Source organism: Genypterus blacodes, unplaced genomic scaffold, assembly GCF_046128005.1.
Source record: "Genypterus blacodes isolate CSIRO-AG114 ecotype Tasmania unplaced genomic scaffold, CSIRO-AGI_Gbla_v1 ptg000067l_1, whole genome shotgun sequence".
NCBI lineage: Eukaryota > Metazoa > Chordata > Actinopteri > Ophidiiformes > Ophidiidae > Genypterus > Genypterus blacodes.
In genome coordinates this window covers 7,912,101-7,932,133 of record NW_027466879.1, presented here as the reverse complement: position 1 = coordinate 7,932,133, position 20,033 = coordinate 7,912,101, and positions in this window count along the sequence as shown.

The window sequence follows — 20,033 nt, the reverse complement described above, 5'->3', positions numbered from 1 at the left end:
CTGGCCTCTTTCTTAAACCCAGCCTTTCCTTGTTCTCTATAGATTCACATGGTAGATATGTTTCTCACTGGCTTAAGGTACTGCAAACATTCAATACTGAGCTCATGGATTCAAGAAAATATTCAGAGAATATGCAAAGCAGAGCACATGAAAATACTGTATATATCCTTGTGTTATGAGTAAGCTGCCATATTATTACACTTTTGTCTGTGTTGATTTAATGTGTTAGACATTTCCTTATACACAACATGTATTGTTATTTGTTCTCCTGTCTACACTCAGTGGTGTAGTGTGTGTCCGATGAGAGTACAGGAAAGACCGACCGGTTGGGCGATTGTGTGTTGTGCAGTCTGAGCTCTGCATTAAATTCACTTCATCCTGTGTGTAGAATGTACTAGTCATTCATTTTGTTTTGTTTTTTTTAAACATTTCAGCCAGAACACAGCTGTGCAAAGGATGTCCCTGATAAAGGCACAGAATACACACAAACAACAACCCATACAAAACTACTGAATGGCAGCATCAGACTGTGACTTGAAACCACATTTACCATTTCTGAAATTGGGTTTAATTATTGACCAGCTCAAATCTTTTAATGTGGGATAAAAGTCTGCCATTTTACTTCCGTTTCAACTAACAGTTTCCTCTGCTCCATTATGCTCTTATCGTTCCCAACCGAGGTGGCAGAAAAATTAAATTACTTATCTCCAACCTCATTAACTCTCTTATCTTTACCAAAGAGCGCATCAAACAGAGTTTCTGCTAGACGTCTTTCCTCATTCAGGGCCTTTTTAAAGCCCAATAGAAGAGATTTTCAGTGGGGCACAAGAGAATCCAGCGCATTAGATGTAGTTTAATATAGAAAAGACTTCATGGTCACTGAAAAGTATTAAACATCATTAATAATAGATTTACCCATTCAGACAACAAATGCCATAGTTAACTAATAGACAAATTGCTGTGTTAGGGGTTCGGCAGCATTCACTGGTCATCCAAAACACAGCTCATAATGGCAGATGAATCTATATCCATATACCCCCACCTCCACCACACACACACACACACTCCTCATGTTACTTTATGATGTAAGTGGTTGTGTTTTCATATGCGTTTTAATTTTTGGTTATAATTTAATATCTGAAGCACCCCCAATAAATTCTCTAATCTTAAATAGAAAGGGTCATTCAGATTATATTACTGCATCCTATAAAATTATTGCAGTGACATAATTTAATGCGACATGGATGTGGGTGCTACAATGAATTGAATGTTACATTTGGCTGTCTGTGGATGTGTCTTACTAGAACCACCATTTGAATTTCATCACAGTTGTTGAGACTGTAAGTACCTTTACTTTAACGGGTAAAACGGGTGAATTGAACAATCCTGCACTTTGCGGTTATTTTCTTCTAGATGTTTTTGTAAAGTCACTGAGGTCACCGCATTTGAATAGCAATGGGGATAAGGAAATAAACTTTCCAAAGGTATTTCTTCCTGACCTTGCACATAAATTCACTTGATTGTCAGTTCATATTTTTCAGAGAGCACAGATATTAAGTGCGTCCATTCTGATGAACTGATTTATGCTAAAATAGCATTCTTCTGGCAACTTGATGGATCATGTAAATCTCCTCTGCCAGACTGCATTTGTTGGAGCTTGAATGCATTCCGCGCTGATACGATGTATTTAAATCAATTTCATGCTTATTTCTCTGAAGGTTTACTGTTTTGTTTGTCTAATAAATCCACTCCTACAACCTCTAGCACACCCAAGGGAGATTATGACTTGAAAGTGGGACCTTTTGAGTTTATAAGTGAGGGGGGATCAAAAAATAGTATTCATGTTTGACATAATGTCTTGTGTTTCTAGGGAATATAAAACATCATCAGACACAACACTTATTAGAATCATCAGTCTAAGAATAAAGTTCAAAGTGAGGTATAAGTAATAGGGCAAAAAGCTTTCTCAGTGGCAAGACCAGAGCAATGTTATTATTATAATGTAACATATAAAAACAATATTTTGTTATTACGATAAATAAATATTACTGAAACTTGACCTCTAAAATCTACCAATCGACCAAATTACGATTAAACAAGCACCAGAAAAAAACAACTTGGACTTTGTATTTGTTTTTTATCTATCTGACTACACTATATACTACTCCCACTACTAAAAGCCCAAGTATAATTCCTGTCAGGGCCAAAGCATGTTAAGCAAGTCAGTCAAGATGTCAGCAACTTTCGCCTCATCTCTTTCCGACACCTCTCCTTAGCCACAACTATATCACATGGCTGATTGTGTCAAAGTAATGGCCAGTGCAAAGTATATTAGGATTCTATCAATTAGAGGTACCAAGCTTGCTTGTGGTAATCACAATGTTTATAAGAGAAGCTCAAATTCTTGGCAACAAATACGCCACATGGAGAAATAATTATAATAAATGAATCCAAGATCGAAGGTCGAGAGTCAAACTGGCTTGGGTAAAAGGCGATTGGCAAACATTCTGCATCCCACACTGGGCTGCAAAAGCATTCAGGGACCTTCAGTTCCTAAGGATTGAGATGTGGGCAGTGTTCTAGGATGAGCTCATACACCTTTCATCAGTTTGTCTCATCTAAATATATCCCAATCCAAAAACATATTTATGTCATATTGACTTTACTGGGCATAACGCCTAACAACTCTGTAAAAGTGGTTAATTACTCGTGTGGCAGTATGTGTGAAAATTACACAAATAGTAGTGGCTCTACACACAAGCTTCAAATGTGACAGAAACTGTAAAAGTGTCAACAACACATGAATGGATTCATGTTGTAGAAACAAAATGTAATCTCTCCCCTTCTTTTTTGCCATGACATGAACGTTGCCTGAGCACAGAGGACATGCACAACACTATTACCCACACAGATGCTGTTGTGTCTAAGCAGCTAGCATTTCCATACAGATTGCATTTGTTTCCGCTCAGCTGCAGCAGAGTAATGAGCAGCTCGAGTATGTAGGAGATAACAGGATGCAGCTCATTTCCACGTACCTGAACAGTCTTTAGCAATCATACATTACATCCCTCTAATACAAAATTCATTTGACCGAGAACACCTTGGAAGCTTCAAGATGGGCTTGCATCACATCTATTTAAAACTGACTGCTATTACTTGTACTTTGTATTTACTGCTTGCTTTATTTTTCTGCCTGTTTCCTCCAGTGTCTTACTATTTTCAACCCATTCCTTAACATCATTAGAAGCATATAGCTGATCTTATGGTGATGATATATTTGTAATGCCTCAGAATCATTATAACCAGTGGATGACAGACAGTGTGTGTGTCATTGTTTATTCACTGACATGCTGTTTGTGTGCAGAACGCAATTTCCCCGCCTTTTACTTTTCTTCAGGATTTTAAATTTTAAAGCCTTAATAATTTTGCACCAGCCTGTGTACAAACGTTAGAGAATAATGAAAAAGCAGGGATCTGAGGAAAAGCAGATTCCGGGGAAATAAATATATACAGAATTAATGATTCAAGGCACTCTTCAGAATGTGTGCTGCCCTGCCTTTAATGGACAACTTAGACTTTTTTATTTCCACCTCTTCCACTTTCTATTAGATATCTCAAATAATGTTCCCTTCTCATGCAAGCACTCCATTTTAATTAGAGATTGGAAAGCTAACACTTTTTCTCCCTTTCTTTGATGTTAAAATACACGCGTCCCAGACCTGTATAAAAACAGGATAAGTGATCCATAATAAGAACTGATATTTGTTGTGATGGTTCATTTCCCTACTCCACTTCTCCACATTAATTCTAATTACTGCCAGGCTGTTCCACCTTCCCCTCTGTAGGGATCTTCTGTATCAGACTCTCCGTCAGAGTTGCATCCCAATAATAAAATGGGGAGACGAGCCAATATTGCTCACTGCCAGACTGGGTGCAGATTTCTCAAAACACGTGCACGTAGCTCCAAACATTCTATACATTCCCCTGTAGGCACTAACAACACTCATAGACATGAGTAGGCTTAATCATGCAGGCATAGTATATTCGCTTTCTATAAAGATTCCAATTGCAAGCCTTTGTCTGAAACAGGCACAACGCTGTGTGGCGAGGAAGGTTAAGTAATTATCCATATGAGGCCCTCACAGAGACTCCAAGGCTCAATCACAAAATTAGCAGCATTTTCTCATTTGTAGTCCATAAGTAAAGAAAGAAACTACGCATTTTGCACATCTGGAGCAAACAGACTGTGTGCTAAGATGCCATGGGATTGAAAAGCACAGATTTGTGTTAATGGTTCTACAGTTTAATGGCCCAGATGTCGAGGGTTTTGATGTGTTGCACTGCCAACCTTTATCAGTTTTATGATGGTGCAAAGTCTCAGATTTTTTCAGGAAATGGATATGAAATAAAAAGAGCAAAATAAACAAAACAAACATTAGTATTGGTAAATGCAGTTTATTGAAATTGCATAGACATGTGATAGAAGTTGAGCTCTGAATAAAAAAAACAAAAGGGCTGGATTATCAACCACAAAATGTACACTTAACACAGTTAGTCATTTCACATTTTCGACTATGAGAATATGAGACTTCTACACAAAGCCAAATACCAACTTTCAGAACCCTCTTCCAATGGAAATTCAGTTTCAACATTTACAATTCTTGCTGTTTATGCAAAGCTTTGCTCTGTAGTCAGAGTTGCTCTGAACACAACCATGTCGGTCATTGTAAGTAACAGTGGGAAAATATTATTTAAAAGCCCCTGAAACATCAGACATCAAACCATGTCTTGGTCAAAATGTGAGACTTTAACTTTGAAATTCTCTACAATGGTACAGTAAAGGTGTTTGTTTGTGTCAGTGTGTAGTCAAAGTTGACCTGAACACAACTGTGGCAGGCAGGTGTTTTGATACGTATGTTGCTTTCTAAATATGTATTTTTGAAATGTATACAATTTAAAACATGAACACAAGCAGCTAATGTTTAAAATGGTCTTTAAGCTACTAGCTGCTGCCACAATGCTGTGCTTCACTTCAGCAAATTCCTTTCTTCCTGTTTGCAATTAATAGCAAAGAACATCGAGGTTTTTCAGTTGATTTTCAAATTGACATTGTTAACAGCAACTGATCTCTACCAATGGCAAGTGATATGTTTATGCGTACTATATAATTAATAAGGATGTGAGCAACTACTTAGAAAGTGATGATATACCACTAACATCATAATTAACTTATGATTCCTCTGGGATGTGAGGCCAGAGGAAGAAGAGACTACTCACTTATAATAGGGTGTCCTATTACTTTTTTAAATTATTGTCATTTTTTTCAGTAACCACACATAGGGAAATAAATAGGTTTGTTCCTATAAACTGTTGAAAGGAAGCGAGTGGGATGCCCCTGGGATGAAACATTCTCCGCTTTCACAAAGCCCGAAGATTAATTTAAGTCATGTTTTGGTGGTAAACTAAAGCAGAACACTTAGAAACAACACTTAGAATAATCACCTCGTTTAATACAATGTATTGTTTATTATGTGTATTGCTCATGCAAAAATATATGTAATCTCATAAAAGGTAAATATTTGATATTTGGGTGAAATAAGTGATTCATTAATAACAACTCTTACCTTTTTTCTTATTTAGTTTCACAACCAAAGTTTTGTGCTTTGACGTATTGACACTGCTGGGGTTTGAACAGTTTGTCTCAGTCAGCATGCAGCCTCTCCTGGAAGAATAATGTCAATGTCTTGCTGTCACATGAAGACACAAAATCCACTTTTCACCTCAGATGATTCATCATAACGCCATACACCGACTAAACCCACACGCCATATGTCTCTTAAGCTGTGAATAAAAAAACAAGCAAATGTGTCACAAGGCTTAATTTGTTTCAAAATGAATACTGAGAAGAAAATAGGGGATTTTGAGTGACAGCTTTTATATGTAGAGCCTTCAGTCTCCTTCAGTGTGACTGGCCAGTGACGGATAATACAACATGTCAGTGATGTATTCTAAGGCTATCTATCTATCTATCTATCTATCTATCTATCTATCTATCTATCTATCTATCTATCTATCTATCTATCTATCTATCTATCTATCTATCTATCTATCTATCTTTAGGGTCGACACCCAATGTCTGTATTAATGTACTTCTGTAAGGATCTTCAGCAGACACAGCAGAAACATGTATCAGAACATGTATTGAGCCTGCGGAAAGATAGAAAAACATTCCTTACTATCAATGCATGCCATCCATCTCTTGATCTTTGGGGATTTTGATTTGCATTTCAGCTTGTTGCTTGGAGCAAAATTTAGCTGTCAAATCTCCCACTCGTGTTGTTTATGTATAATTCTCCATCTATAGTTTGCTCTTATATAATTTATGAGGTTGATATTAACCATCAACATTGAACTAATGAATTGAACTCAGGATTTAAATTGAATCCATAAAACCCGTATCTTCCAAATGAAACACTTTAGGTGTGCATACTGTATGTGAGTTGCTCAGATACCCTAATTTAAAGTATTTTAGCTGTGAATTAGCTTGCCACACGTTTAACTCAAGCGCTGTATTTCCAATTTGCCCGAGAGTCTATTAGCACTCAATGTCAATTACCACTGCTCTAATGGATGTTGACATGGAGTCTACTCCTCTTTAAATTCTAGAACATTCACTTGTTCAAATGAAGGGGGGGGTACACCAGCAGCTGCAGCAGATGCTCCTAAGACTTGGTGTGACAGTGTGCAGGCAGATACCCTGTAGACTCATGATCCTGAGAATTTAAAGAGGGCAGTTAGGTGCAGTGAACTGAATCAGTGACTGAGATGTTACTTTTATTGCATTTATTCTTGTTGGGTTTTTTTTGGTTTAACACAGAAAATAGAATCAAGTGTGATGGAATATAGCACTCTCATAACACAACTTGTTCAGAAATGTCTACTGTGGCAGCTAAAATAATTTAAACAGGAAGAGGTTTGTGTATGTGCCATATAAGCTGCCATTGGACAGAACTCATCAGAAAAACACTGAACCACTGAAACTGTTGTAAGGCATTTCTGATTGAAATCATTGCATCATATGATTGACATGCAACTGCAATACACTAGAATGAATGAACTTGGCTTTGGTGTTAATGTTTGCACTCGGTTGTATTGTTTGATCAAAATAATGTGTTCAAAACTTTGGTCTACTCAAAAACTTTGAGTAGTATAGAGGAGCATGAGATGTTAGATTATAGGCGGATGGATAGATACTTTATTCATCCCCTTGTGGAAATTCATTTTGATTTGTGCTACAATTTCAATTCTAGCTACCACTTGAGAATTATTAATGGAGTGTCTTTTAAAAAGTTACATTTAGATCCTCGCCATTGTCAAATATCTATTGCTACGAGTGGTCATAACAAAGTTTATGAAGTGTGTACACAGTGGACTATGACGATTGAAAATCACAATCCCCTGCGGTGTTCCTTCTTTTCTGACTTGAACAAAGGATGCAGCTCTGAAAATATTATATTGTAGTATATCGAGTCAACTGAACTTCGTTTGTATAGCCCAATTTCACATACAATGTCTCAAAGGGCTTTACAGGCCCGCAACATCAGGAAAATTCCCGACCCCAACCAAAGCTCCTGAGAATGATGAGGAAAAACTTCTGAGAAAACCTTAATGTATAAGGAAAAAAGAAAGAAACCTCAGGAGAGGCAATACCAGGAGAGATTCCCTCTGCGAACGGCAATAAGATACTGTGTGCAATAAGAACTTCCAGTGGGATTATACAAAAGTACAATAAAGCCAAAACGTGGCTCACGCAGGGCTGAGAAGTTTGTCGTCCAAAGAAACAGCACACAAGCGAATTTCAATGACTTCAGCGAAGGACAAGCTAAATCAGTGAATTCAGCAGAAGTGTATGTTGACTGACCTTTGCCCTTCTTGGAACTGGTCTTCCCCCTGGACTCTACAGGGTGAGGAGCTTGGAGGGAGGGAGCGTGTAACAACTGCTTTTGTGTTGTAAAGATGCAGCTGAGGTGGTTTGGCCTTTTAACATATGGTAAATTACTCAATTCATTTTATAACCTCACAGTATGTGTGTGTTAATGTTATGTAGTCTTTCCTACAGTAAATTTTGCTCCTGTTTTTGTGAGATTTCTGCCTCATGAACCACAGGATGCTGCTCAACACACTCTACATTTTGATCAGGGGATAGCAACCCTTGTATAGCGCAAACGCCACATCATGCCATGAAGCCAAATTTACAGCTTTAATTCACACACTCTCTCTCTCTCTCTCTCTTACACACACACATACACACACACACACATACCAGACACACCTCTTCACTTTTCCACATTTCCTTAGATGAAGAAAGGCTTGAGCTGTCACACCTCGTGGCAGTACTAATACCCTTCAAAGTGTTAAATTGCTGCAATATTATCTATCTGCTACGTGTTCATGCAAGAATAATGTCTCAAAATTAAGTTTTTAGAGTCTGGAATGGAAAATAATAATCCCTCAAACTATATTCAAAAGTTTTCACCAAAATGTTAAGACCAAAAGCTTATAATTGAATGCTGTATAATCTGGGTAAAATTGGCAAAACGTTGTTGTGTTACTGCCTCCGTAGTTAGTCTGACATGTTGAGGAGCTGTGATTTACCAGCCACACTCTGTCACGCAGAAAACTTAATATAGTACCGTCAGACACACAATTATCACAGGTTTTGCAGGAGGTATTAAGTGCAAAGCAGAGTACTTATTTTTGACTTATGTGGCGCCAGTTACACAGCTCAGTTTTGTTGGCAAATGGGAAAAGGGACCGTTATTCTTAAAGTCTAAAATGTAGAGTAAGAAAAAGAAACTAGAATGGGCTTAACAGTTCCTAATAATAACTATCTTGCCTGCACCTGCATTTACGAGCCACAGATGTGTCTTCTACTTATTTCTTCAACCTAGAGTAGAATTGTTTTTGCTCCACTTGTTTATTTGGAATTCATATTTATTGTGTGCTGTTGGAGATGCTAGAACTGATTATATCCACGTGGTGTGTTAGGCTGGTTTGGCCCTGATTTATTATTTTTAATCAACCCTTATCCCAGGGTCAACCCTTTCTCAATCACCATAATTGGTGTGTGTCAACTCTTGCAAAATAATCAATACTTATCAAGTCAAATAAGGGAACTGCGTTGATTAGGTTTCACACACAGCATGGTGTTTACATTTGCAAATGTCAACAAAAGTCAGATTGTACTGGAAACATTGTGCACTGGAGGTTGTGAGCCACAGGGTGCTGATGTCTGTTCTAAACCCCTCGGGTGTTTCCCAGCTGTCAGTCAACTAAACACTCTCTGGTCCTCTCACTCAAATGCAAAATACTGGAGGAAATTTATATTAACCTTATTAATTTTGGTAGTACCATTCTTCATTTCTTATTTCTATTACTAGTCTTTTCACTCATGAGTTCTTGACTTCTCTTCTAAATAATTATGTGCTGTTGAAACCACTTCAAATCATTGCAACATGGTGAGTTATGAACTGTATAAGCAGTGGTGGAAGAACAACTCAATTCCCTGGATTATGTGAAGTAATAAACAGAAAAATAAGTACAAAGTCTTGCATTCAGATATCAAAAGTATACTTAATCAGAGTTCATGTTTAAAGTTCAAAGATTTTCAAGTAAAGAAATCATGAAAGATACACTGACAAGAGGAAGGGATAAGAAAACAGCAAAGAGAGAAGTCAAGAATAACGACGATAATCTGATGTGGAATCTGATTCGGATTAACAACACTGCCAGATAAATATGAAGGTAAGGTACTTGCAATGAGTAAAGTATTTAAAAGGGATACATTGTTGTATTACTATTGTTATGCTTTAATTTGCAAAAAAGACCACTCTGATCCAGATCTCTGCTAGGACTGCTGTTTCCCGAGAGATCACTGTGCGCACAGAGTGAAAACAAGTAATTTTACTGTCTGTTTGTGATCTGATCGGACAGCTACTGTACATCAGCCATGAGATAGTAACGTCCACATATTGCAAAGCACGGATGCTGGCCAACCACTCACTCACATTCCCAATACTTATACAAGCCTTCAGTGCAGTTCAGGACCTTTGGGTTTGTCTTAGGGGATGTCTTTCTATAGGCAGCAACCATAAAAATGAAAAGAAACAACTAAAAAGATCAGATGCCCCTTTGAAGTACTTGAGTAAATGTTCGTACTTTCTTTCTCCCCCTGAGTATTACTGCCACTTACTGTACCTCTGTGTAAATGATAAATTCACTGCTGAAAAGAGAAAAACCTTACCTGTCTACAACCAAAAGAAGATAGATTACTGAAACCATGCACCATACTACTGAATGATGTCTGTAGTTATTTTTTTATTGTTGTTGTAACTTGAAACATTACTTAACCAACCATGGTTAAAATGACTAAATGACAAATGGGAGCCTCATCTGCATGAGAACAATGGAAAGCATTTCATGCATATATGAGCATGCATCGAAGCCAGCCGAGAGTAAAATGAACTTCTGCAAGATCCTTTTTCAAATTTGTCATTATCTATTAGTCACTCAGGGGTAATTGTGTATGCAGATGTATTTAATCACTGCTTAATGCATCGGTGAGGGTATTCAGTTCAAAAGAGAACTAATGGGCAATTACAGTTTACAAACATTCAGCATTTGTTTCCTGAAATAACAGAAATACAGTCTGCATGGTTGTAAAAGTAATACATATTTAATACAACTGTAAATGTGAACTAATTCTCTTCTTCTCCTTTCAATTTGTCAAAGTGGTCTCTCTCTTGCTTCTGGTCTAGTCTTTTTCGGGGGGCGGGAAGTGTCCGGTTCGGGAGCAACAGATTCCCTCAGTCACTACAAAAATTATTATATGTAACAATTATTTTTGGTGTGATGATCCTGATGTCCTTATTTCTAATTTACACTTACTTCTTCTCAGTCATACAGACATAGCACTAATCCACAGAAATATTCACTAAATCTAAAATCTGTACCAAGCATGAAGACGGCACAAAATATAGGACATGTCATGCATTTTTGATGTGCTCATACATGCTTTATGTGTTAGGGACAGTGCATTATCAGCCTGTCTTGTAATACTGCATTACAGCAGTGACCTAAGTATTTGCCTCATGTGAAATATTCATGCTCAAGTACACAACATATCACTCAAGCTCTTGTCAGAGATTTAAACAAGGCTGAATGCATTTCACTTTTGCTTTGCACTGGAAATATAAGGAAATCAAGTAGATGAAGGTCTTACTTTGTGTTTTTTATCCAAAAGAATCTTGTAAAAGACAATGCACACTTTATTCTAATCAAGATACAAGAGTTGATTTCAATGCACTGCTGCTGTTAAAAAACACTTCTTGCATCTGCCAGGATAGCAAAGCAAAATGGATATATGACATGATGGAACAATCGAGGCTGCATCACTTTCAGCACCAGGGACAGCACATTTGTGCACACAGAGTCTGTTTGTTAAGTCATTTGTCAGTCAGTGTTTGATGTTTGAGTGTTAGGGACATACTTGTGTGTGAGTGACTGAGAGCATGTGCACTCCTCAATTCCCAACTTATTCAGCATGTTCTTCACTGTATATTATGGTATTATGTGGTATGTAATTTTTTTATTATCAAAAATACAATTTATACAGATTTAGTAGTACATACATAAGTATAAGTCCATCCCCACCCAGCAGTAAGTCAAGCATGTTCTCAGTGTGATTGTTTAGGATTTTCATTGATAGAATAACAAGACAGAGCCGAGGACTTGGCAACCTTCAGATTGCATCTTACTATCCACATCTTATCTACATCTTATTATGTACTTATATTGACTTCATCAAGCTGTGAACTCCACTATGCAGTAGTGTGAAGCACTACGCTGGTGTGAAGCAACTGGGATAAGGAAAATTGGCACCTCCAAATCTGTGGCCATGTTTCTCTGCAAAACACTGGATTGTCCTCTGCATGTGGGGAGGAAGTTCTTGAAAATGTATATGTATATATCATAGAGTCTTGTTCATGAGTGAGGAGGAGCATGAGATCAATTGGTGCATCTTCCACAGTGATCTGTCTTCTATACCCAAATGCCATGGTGAGCAGAGAAATAGGCCTGAAGGCAACACTCAGACTTTCACAGACATCAGGAGGGACTTTGGATTAGAAGTGCTGGTCATTTGCATGTAAAGGAGTTAGCTGAGGTTGTGATCCAATCTGTATGCCTCGTAGATGCCTCCCTTAGGAGTTTTTCCTGGCATGGGACAGACCCAGAATATGATGGAGGGATTAGCCCAGGAATAGCCAGAGAAGCTGATCAGGAAAGGAAACCCAGACAAGGAGTGGAAAATGGATCGATGGATGTTGTCTCCCAAAAAAACAATGATGCAGTATTCAGCCTGGAAGCAGAGTGTTTGTTACTTTAACACGTCCCGAATGAAAGAAACTACATGAAAATTATATTTGCAGATCTTGTTTAAATCATACCCATAGTTGGTTGGAAATCTGATTCAAATCAAATTTCAAGATATGAGCCTGACTGGAGGCACACAATTTTCAGATTTGAAACTGTCCTCGATAACATCTGCAACCCAGCACAAAATGATGTTAGATCCATAATAGAGTTGACTGGCTGTGACTACAGCATGAAATGGGACTGCATAATGCATATCAGCCTTCACCATCACTACTGTGGAGAGTGAGAAGATACATTGGTATTCTTCATCCAGCCTACAGCTTTGGTTTCTTGTTTACAAAAAAGCACAAGGTAGATATACAAGCCTGAACAGAAGTGTACTACCAACAGTGTGGACAGAACCTCCTAAACATCTGATTTGAGAAACAAATTGTATTTGCCCGCCTGCAGTCTGAGCAGAGTGATAGATAATCATGGTATCTCTGGAACTCCTATCGGCCAAAAGCACTTTCAGCAAAAGTCTATCCTCAATAATTAGGAACTACAAATGATGATGTTTATTGTTCAGCTTTTACATTTTTTCATGAATGCTTTACATCTTACATTCAGGTCACATTCTACAGCTCTATTCATCAATGTATATAATAATTATTGTTCAAGGTACATTAAGTTTATTGTTTTTTTTTGGTGGGTCGCCCTTTTTCTCCCTTTCTCCCTCCCAGAAATGCAAAATTCATTGTGACCTTGCAGATCACCTCTAACACACATGGCAGCACCGCTTGCTTCTTGTCACCTGACAGAGTCGACTTTCTTTGGGAGGAATTTAGCACCAATGCAGCACTATTTTTTCTTCAATAAAACATTCTTTTTATTAAGAGATGAAGCAGCTGAATTTGTCAGCTTTGTTCCCGACTCATGTTCAATTATATCCCCCAGTCTCCAGAGTCATCCAGATTGTTGCATTACATAACTTGATTTAAATTGAACATGAATGAATATTACCGATTACAAGTCATAATAATTTGCATTTTATACATTGCACAACTCTGAAAAACATGCTCCTTTGAAATATTCCTTAAAAGGCACATAATATACAGTTTTCCATGTTCTTATTTTATTTACTTATCCTTTTGTTCTTTAAATTACAGGGGGGGGGGGGGGAATCCTGGCATGGTGAGACGACAACATTCCAGGAAGACAGTTTTGAGGTCAGCTGCATGAAATTCCTCCAGAAATGGCCTGAAGTTGATCTCACTTAGCAATGATTGATATGAAATTCAGACTGCTTTATAATTTGGGTTCAAGTACTTTTTCCGATTAATTGATCAATTCATTCCTTTTCCACCATTGCTCATTCATAGTTTATAGAGTAGAATGCACATGCAGAAGTATTGCTTTATGTATGCTACACAGCAATGCTCAGAAGGTAACTACACTACCATCCAGACTTTGTTGTGTCTTTTATTGTCAACACTGGCGACACTTCCCAATGTAGGGAACAACAATACTGTGGTGAAAAAAGCTGACGCAAAGAAAACAAGTCTAATTTTATGCATGAGTTTACAACAATGTTGTACATATATTTGTTCTAGAAGATAAAAAAAAAAAAAGCAATCACAAAGATTCTTGTCTAGTTGGATGAGTAAACAATGTTTTCAAAGGAATAATCACCCAAAATCCATGTAGTCAATAATTGGATTTTCCGGTCACACAGGATGAAAAGATACTCACACCTTACAAAGTTAGACTGTAATCAGAAATGTGTGTGTTATGCCCATTTGGGTGTGTTTATGACTAGAGGATGGAGGTTGTCAGTGTGCGGCTGTACTTCCACGGTTGCATTCATATCCACAATTGCATGTTGCTGTCCTTTGATGTCTTCACTTCAGCGAGCCCCTCTGTGCTGAGACCTGGGATGAGCAAGAGGTGAGCCTTTCTTCTATCAGGGAGTGACAGCAAGTAAACTCGACAGTCCTAATAACTATAAAAAGGAAGTGTTGCCATAAACTTTCCTCGGATAAACGGATGGAAGATGCATTCAACAACTGTAGTGGCATGTGTTGTGTTTGTGTATCCCAGATGAAAATGAGGGTGATTGCCGTCAAATGTTATGCTGAGCGGCAACATAACTCACTCCTTCCCCTGCCTCCTTGTCGACAGAACAGACAGGAATGGAGGTTACAACACGGACACAATCTCAGGAGGAACAAAAAACACTGCATCTAAATAGCAAAGGAACCTGTGTGTCTTTCTGTCCCTCAGTCAAACTCAGCAGGCGGGAGGAGATTGTGAAAGCAGGAGTGGGGTGCAACAGGAAGAAAGAGTGAGGAGAGGAGAGAGTCAATCTAAGTCTCTCCGGTATTTCACCCACTCCACAATCCCACAGACTGCCGCATTATCCTGCAAAAGTCTCTGGAGTAAAATGTTGTGCAATCGCAGCTGATTCAATCTTCAATATATATAATGAGCTATGTCTGCCTTCTGAGAGTCAAAAGTTATCGTGTAACGTTAAAACTTGCAGGAATATTTTGTTAGTCTGTGACTTCTAAAATTATTAATCAGCATTTGCAGAATATAATGGAAATTAAAAAATAATGGAAATTTGGGTGAGAAAAATTCAAGCTGGTCTGGTAATGTAGGGCTGTCACAATGAATTGATTATGGTTGAGTCTTGATTAAAAAACACAATTATGCATGGAATTAATATGGCAACATGGATCCACACTCCACTTAAGTTAGTGGCATGATGTCCCCTGAAGTTTGCTGACCCACAATTAAACAACAAAGATGAAGAAGATTCAGCAATATGGCAGAAGGTAAAGACACCTATGGATGAGGATCAGAGCAAGAAAAGTCCAGCCTGATCAGCTGTTTGGGAACATTTCACATTAAAAACAGAAGACAATGCAGTTGTGTGTTGTCACTGCAATCAGGGGCTTACATTTCACAACAACACAACCTTGATGCTGGAGGCGTAAAGACGATAAGATATAAATAACAATAAATATGGAAATATCATTATTCTCTCAGCTCATTATTCTCATTATTTATAATTATTTTCTATACTAATGCATAACTAGCGCATCCAGATCAAACTGAATTATTAGTTGGTTTGGTAATTTAGTTTGCAGAAAGAAACAGACACTGATTGACACAAACAAATAATAATTAATGACCCAAATAATCACTAGATTAGTTGACTATTAAGATAGTGGATGGTGACAGCTCTAATGTAAAGCAAAGTCAGAGAACAGCAGCTGATGGTCACTGCAATATTGCATTATTATGTGCATGTTTGTTTTGTTTTAAATTAATCTACACACCATTAGCCAAGACTGACACATTATTAAGACATATCCTGTATTTCATGGCTGTTTAATGTGGTTGCTTGTTCTGTATTTTGAAGCTGTTGTTTTGCTTTAAAGAGACCTCTGAATAATGGAGCACGGTAACAGGTCACCTAATAGGTTGTGATCAGCTTGTTACAGTCCCAGCCTTCCCCTTGCTGCCCTTAAGGTGTGTGTACTTTAAAAGTAATTTGTTCCTGACTTGCTCATGTTCACATACTACAGCATGTAGCCTATTCACTGCACTGGGCCCTCTCTCCTAAAGGTCAATGAATTAATGTTGGTTTACTTTAATTTACTGCTACCAGCAACTTCAAGAAGTGGGTTTTACACCTGATTACATCTGACATTGATCTTGTCTTGGAAAATACCAAACACAGTATTGTATTAATGCCAATAATGCCTCATATACTTCTCTTTTCTAAAGACTGTGCCTCACTTTTCTTGTACATCTTGCCAGTTCCTCTGGGGGATGTATTTTCTCCACTAGCAATTTCCTCCTTTATAAGTTGTTACTCGCCTTCATGTAGCGCTGCCTGTACTAATAATAACCCAATATACTGCTTCAGCTCCACTTTTTTTTCTCAAAACTGCCTCTTTGGCAATTTATTTTTCTCAAATTGTCCTCCACCAGTCAGTATGTTGTCTTAATTTTACTTTTGTGGAGCTTTTCATAAAGACGTTCTTAGTGGAGAAAGACTGAAAGCATTGGCATATACAGGGGATGTACGCAACAACAGCTCTTTAACTAGCTTAAGCTCTCTAGCTGAGTACATTGTATGTGTCTGAACCAATGATCCACCAGAAGCCTTTTAAATTGGAAAAACAGAGTTGAGCGGACACACAAGTATTTGTATAGCTATAGCCCTACACACACACACACACACACACACACACACACACACACACACACACACACACACACACGCACACACACATACGCACACACAATACAGTACAGCTTTAAAAATGTTGAATCTGACCCGCAAGGTTGTTTAGAGGTTATTCACTGTTCCTGTTCCTTTTTCCAGTGCCAACGAGAATACTGTGTCATTTCCAGTTGCCAACTGTGTTATTGAAAGCATTTTGGCTGCTCTGAACGTTCTCAATTCTGCTTTGATTCAAGTTATTTTGGATAATTGGCACTGTCCATCTAATCCTACACTAGTTTGGCTCAGACACTCTTAGCTCTCTCCTTGTTTTGATTCTGCAGCTCCATCCCACTTTGGATGGAGCTGCTGGCATCTCTAGAAATATGGACAAATTTATTAGTAAACCTAAACCATGAGAACACAGAGTTGAGACCAGGAGGTATAAAAAGAAGAGGACTCTTAAACATCAGATCTCTGTCATCTAAAGCCTAATCAAATTTTTGGAACTACTGTATTGATAAATTTTGTCTTACTGAAACCTGGCTGGGTCATGAAGAATCAGTCAGTTTGTTTGTCGGTTTAAATTTTAGCAAACTTAGTCCTGAGTACAGAAAAAAAAATTATAGTAGGTTACTTAAATATTCATGCGGATGTCAAAAATGAACCTCAGCACTTCTTTTATTTCATTCCTGGACTATTAGCTTCTCTCAAAGTGTAAATAAACCCACTCACGGCCATAACCACACCCTCTACCTTGTTCTGGCTTATGGCATCAATATAGATAATTTAACAGTTTTTCAACAAAGCCCTTTTAATTTGATCATTACTTAACTAACTTTTGAATTCCTATTACTGGACTAGACACCATCAGACAAGAATGCTTTCACTAGATGTCTGTGTGATAGTGCCGTAGCAAGGAAACATTTTCATCAGGACTGAATTCAACGCCATATAAAGTCAAAACTTTATATCAATGACTCTTATTCTGAATTTAGTCCCTCCCAGATTGTTATCTTGTTGATAGTACTGCAGGATCACTGCGAATGACTCTCGACTCCATCGCTCCATTAAGAAAAGAAGATAATAAAAACAGAGAGCTTAGCACCTTGGAAAAACACTCCAACCCGCAAACTAAAGCAAAAATTGCGGAAACTTGAAAGAATATGGCGTTCCATCACACTCAACTTAGCAGGCAGCCTAAAAGCATATAGGAAGGCCCTCTGTAATACCTGAGCTGCCTATTACTCATCATTAATAGAGAACAAAAACCACCCCAGGTTTCTTTTCATCACTTTGGCCAGACTGACAAAGACCCATAAATCTATTGACCCATGTATTCCATTAGATCTAAGTAGTAATGACATCCTCAGCTTATATTTATATATATATATATATATATATATATATATATATATATACAGTATATCATGTGCATTTCAGTAGTATGTAAGAGCGTCTCAATAGTAAATCTAAGAACTTTCCAGTAGTGATCTATAGCTTCCAAACTCCACTGGAATTTATTTCAAATATTGCAATTCAGAAACCATATTATTTAAGAAAACAAAAATAAATAATAAAGTGACAAAGACAGCCCCTCATAAGGTTGAAATAGTGCCAATTTCTAGTTACTTCACTTGAGAATTAAAGGTAAAGTTCTCTCAGTAGATCTTCTTTCAGACTAAAATTCACTCCTTCACCTTGGACTGAACAAATGTGTCCCTTTGTGTGTGTATTGGTTTCAGAATTGTATTCTCTCCAGCTCCTCTCAAAACCAGGATAAATTGCTTACCCTTTGCACAGTTTTCAAGTTCTCTTTTGTATACCCAACTGAGAATACTGCACTTGTGCCTTATGCACAACTTTATTTATGGCGTGCCACTGATATATATACTGTCTCATAACTTTGTGGGTTAGCTAAAGCCATGCCTCTACCGGTCTTATTCTATTTGTTAGCGTCTTTTGTAAGCATTTCCTTTTGCATTTTTAGATCCATTTCATCCTTTGATTGTTGCTTCTGAACCAGTCAGTCCAACAGTGAACATCCATTAAGTGACAGGGGATTTTATATCCCATAATTAATTGTGTGCCTGCCATCCAACTTCACTTGTCTGACTTGTGAGTGGCAATCTTAATCTTTCATAAACCCTTGTGATGGGGGTCATGTGATGCCTTCTTGTTTCTCACCAAGCTCCTGTCCCCTCACAGCATTACTGTCATCTTCAAGCGGACACTTCTGTGATTAGACAGTCGCCTTTGGGAATTAACAAAATCTGATCACAGCATATGTTGCTATGGGTTCTTTGCAGGCTGACATTTACCAGCAATCGAGCAGAACTTAGAAAACCACAGGCAGCTGGCTTACAAAGAAAGCCCTCTAAATGAACTAATGCTACCCAATCAGCCATGGAGGATGAGGTGACATCTTGGACAACTACTGTAACATGTAACCAAACTGATGAGCAAGAACATAGACAACCAGGAGAACCACAGAAGGTGAGCCAACATATGAATCCACAACCTCTACACATGACATAAAACATAACTAATTCTAGAGAAGGGCAAATCCCCAGAAAAATGGGGGCTATACCATCCTTAGTATAATTAGTTTAATTGTGGTTGATAGCAAGTTACTTTCGAACCCATTAGCAAGGACAGTGAAGGGACTCCTATCGAGTACAACTGGATAGGTGTTATTTGGAACCACATCAGTGACCAATGTCAAAAGGCTTGTAAACATGATACAATGTGTTCGAAGTGTATAAGAGATTTGACCTGGGAGGTGGCCTCAAACCAATTACAACCAGCATTAGCTAGGGCAAGTGCCCACTTAGCCCGCTGCTCTTTGCGATGGCACTGACTGTAGCTGTCAAGCTCTACAGGGCTATTAAAGATCTAGACTAGACTAGACTAAAATTGTCCTTTATGCAGATCAGTTCAAGCTAATTTGTGCATTTCTGTCCCTAATGGCACAAAGTTAACTGGCAAAGTGGGAGGTTTGGACTGTATGTTTCTCACATCAGTGATAAACCAGACAAAGTAAAGTAAATGTTTGATCCATAATCTATCTGACACCAATGCTTATGATCAACACCTTGTGCTGCCATCACAAACCAGAATACTTCTTTTGGTGCTCGCAGTGGTGGAATTAACTACAAAACTCGGTTCAGCCTACCATAGACTGTTTCACAGTGGTCAGAGCTGCTGCTGCTGCTGCTGCACAGTGCTCTGTGGCTTCTCCTCTGGATAAGCACCAGGTACTGACATTTTGTATTTGACAAGTTTCTCTGATTTAGTATCAACAAAACCTTTTTCAAATACAAAATGGTTCTAATATGGCCACAAAAGTCACGTGCTGCCCTCACGTTGCCAAGTCATTAAT